Here is a 4,020-nt window from a genome sequence, read left to right on the forward strand (position 1 = left end):
CCGCGGCGCCAAGGCCAAGAGCGGCGCCTTCCGCGGAGGGACGGCGGCCTCCGCGCAGCGCCGCCCTGGCGGACGGGAGGAGCAAGTGCGCGCCGCGACGCCGTCCTACTGCAGGCGATGGCACCTTCCCCTGAGCGTCTCACAACCCTTCGCATGTGAGATGCGATCACAGCCAAGGTGACCAACCCGCACGGAATCCTGAAGAAAACCCCGCTAAACGCCCTTTCTTTGCATTATGTCCTCTATGAGGAAACTCGCACAGTTTTCCACCTCTTGAGTATATTTTAAGGAAGAAATGCATATGTACCGCCTGATGGTTAAAAGTACTCACCAGCTAAAAAGACCCGGGTAGTTGAAAGAATTGTCAGAAAGTTCCCTAAAAGCTTTTTCTCTCAGCCCACGCCGCCCTCTGACTGTTAGCCATGCTTAGTTACAGAGTTTCCTTCTCCACAGCAAGGCCTCCCAACGCCCTGCATTCACTTCATTGAATTTTCACTTTTCTTTGGTTTTAATTACTTTATAACATGATTCCTTGTCTGTGCTCTGAACGAATGGCATGCTACGTATCTCTGTATTTCTGAATTCTAGCAAAATCATGTCTAATCCTACTCGATGTTGCTGAATGCAAATATTTTCATGAAATTACTCCTTCCTCCCAGCACTACCTTAATCTATCTCAAATTATGCTTTACCTACAAACCCTAACTGTTAATGATCAAGTGTAATATCCTTTCCTTTGTTCTTAAAATAAAATACAAAATTAGCATGCCCTCCAAAGTGTTTCCAGCTTCAGTTTTTCTATTCTCTATCAGGTGAGCCTTCTTCAGCTGTAGAAGCAGCTGCAGAACAGGACATCCTGAATGAAAGTTCTGACTCTTCGCCAATCCCCATGCCCTTCATTTAACCCTATTCATCCCGCAGGACTCAAATCGCAATCTCCTGTAAGCACTTTACAGACCTTTATACACCTCCAAGTTAGGCCCTCTATCTGTCACGTAATCTAATCCTGGGTCTCAGTACTTGTGAAACGAATTAAAGAATGAATGAATAAAAGAAAGTAGGTGTGAAAACAAAAGCTACTCCTCTTCTATGCGGGATGTTATGTAATTTGGCACAACAAAGTTTGGTTTCATCCCAACAGATTACTGAACCACAAGTGTCAAAAGTCTATGTGACCTCACATTAATAAGGCTAGTTCATTGCACCTGTAACAAAATAAGTTATTATTAATGCCACTGTCTCTTTTCTGACTTCAGATAAACAGGCTTTAGGCAATAGAACAGAACTTTATGAATACAACTTTTGTGTAACCCACACCCCAAGTTTATAAATAGCTATTGCAGCTCCTCAGTAGTCAAGGACTTGAAAGGGCTTAAGATGATACTTTGTTTTCATTAAGACTTTCATTTTTAGAGCAGTTTAACACTCACAGCAAATTGAGTAAAAGGTGCAGAATTTCCATTATCAACATCTCCCACCAGAGTGATACCTTTGTTATAGCTGACAAACCTACATTGGCATGTCCTAATCACCTTAAGTACATAGGGTTCACTCATTGTGTACAAACGTATAATGACAGGTGTTCCATCATTATGGCATGATACCGAATATTTTCACTGCCCCCAAAATTATCTGAGCTCTACCTATTCACCTCCCTTCCCCACATCACCAAACCCCTGGTATTTGTACTATCTCCATGGTTTTGTCTTTTTAGATGTCATACAGTTGGAATCATACATATAGTCTTTACAGATGGGCTGATCTCAATAATATAAAGTTCCTCCATGTCTTTTCATGACTTCATCGCTCATTTCTTTTTAGCACTGCATAATATTCCATTGTCTGGATGTACCACAGTTTACTTATCCTTCACCTACTGAAGGACACCGGGTTGCCTCCAAGTTTTGGCAATTATGAATAAAGCTGCTATAATCATCCATGTGCAGGCTTTTGTGTGGACATCTTTTTAGATCCTGTGGGTGATCTAAAGGAGCAAGGTTGCTGTAGCATATGGTAAGAATAATGCTTAGTTTTGTGAAAAAACTGGAAAACAGTCTTCCAAAGTGGCTGCACCATTTTGCATTCCCATCAGCAATGAATGAGAGTTCCTATTCCTCCACAGCCTCTCCAGCATTTGTTGTTGTTAATGTTTTAAATTTTGGCCCTTGAAATAGGTATGCAGCGGCATCTCATTGCTGTTATAATTTGCATTTCCCTGATGACATACCATGTGGAACATTTTTCACATGCTAATATGAAAGACTTAATATTACCATATGTATACTTTGTCAAGGTGTCAAGGTCTTTGGCCCGTTTTTAAATCAGATTGTTTATTATTATTGAGTTTTAAGAGTTCTTTGTATATTTTGGCTTACTGTCCTCTGTCAGATGTTTTTCCAAATATTTTGTCTGTGACTTGTCTTCTCATTCTCTTGACATTGTCTTTCACAGAGCATAAGTTTTTAATTTTAATAAAGTCTAGCTTATCAATTATTTCTTTGATGATTTTGGTGTTATATCAAAAAAGTCATTAATTTACCCAATTTCATCTAGTTTTTTAGATATATTTAACTGAAAATTATATGCAGAATTTATCTCAAAAAGTGTCTAGAGCATTTTATGTAGGAACATTCTTTGGACCATCCACAACTAATGTGTTTTATAGTTGTGCATTTTACATTTAGGTTTGTCACCCATTTTGAGTTAATTTTTGTTAAGTGTATACAGTTTGTGCTTACATTTATTTATTTTACATGTGGATATTCGGTTGTTCTAGCACCATCTGTTGAAAAAAATCCCATTGTAGCTATATAAAATTTTAAACTACTAAGTGCTAGAGGGGAAAAAGAAAAGGAAACTAGAAATCATCAACAAGTGGGAATGATCATGACCATTAAAGAAAAGTCACAAGAAGATGTATTTGCTTTTGATAAAAGGTCGGGCTGAATAATTGCACTACTGGAGACTTCCATACTGAACTATTTTTTTCCCGTTTTGTTTGCTGAAACATCTTCAGAATGAAATTAAGTATACCAGGGCAACTTTGATTTTCTTGAAGCAAAGTGAATTTTTTCATAAATTTGAGAAGCAGATTAGCACAGTGTTCAGAAAATGAGTTCCAGAACTAGAATGTCTAGGTTCAAACCTGACTCTGATCATGTGATCTTAGGTGAGTTACTTAGGCCTTCCGTGCTTCAAGGATCTCATGTGTTAAGCGGCTAAGGGGAATTAAATAAGGAGGGCTGCTTGAAAAGAGTGCTTTCACGTAACCTCCCAAGTTGCCCTCTCTATCAAATGAAGCCTATTTTGCCTCTCCCTGCTCATTACTCCTATTTCAGATGCACGCCCTATACAACAGTTTCGGCGCTGCACTTGCTTTGCTGGTGTGCCCCTGCCCGAGGCACTTTTCGCGCGGGAACGCTGTCAGTTTGATGTTGTCAGCACTGGGCCACAGTGCCCGACACAAATGAATTTGTTTCTGCAGGACTGGGGCGTCCTCTTTGTAGGTTATAGCTGCCCCTCTACTATGAATGCAACGACGGATTAGAACCGTCAGCTTCCTCTCTGTAACGAGAAATAACGCAAGGCAGCAGAGCCCTGACCGCCGCGGACGATCCTTCACGCACATCATTCTTTTTTAAGTGCATGTTTTTATTGATTTCAGAGAGGAAGGAAGAGGGAGAGAGAAACACCAATGATTAGAAGTCTTGATCCGCTGCCTCCTACACGCCCCGCGTGGAGGATCCAGCCTGCAACCCAGGCACGTGCCCTGACCTCCGGGTGCACAGGTCGGTGCTCACCCACTGAGCCCGCATCCTTCTCCACAGTCACGGGCCACAAGTCCAATAGCAGCAACGCACAAACAGACCAGCCTAATGCATTTCAATTTACACTGAAGCCCGTAAGAAATGAGGTGACATTTTGGCTCCTATGTGAACTGTCTCCGACAACGAGGTACCCACTCCCGTCCACTCTCAGCTCCTTGGGGCGCCCTACACATGGGCGCGCAGACGCTCCTCT

Source organism: Myotis davidii, unplaced genomic scaffold, assembly GCF_000327345.1.
Source record: "Myotis davidii unplaced genomic scaffold, ASM32734v1 scaffold496, whole genome shotgun sequence".
In the NCBI taxonomy this organism is placed as follows: Eukaryota; Metazoa; Chordata; class Mammalia; order Chiroptera; family Vespertilionidae; genus Myotis; species Myotis davidii.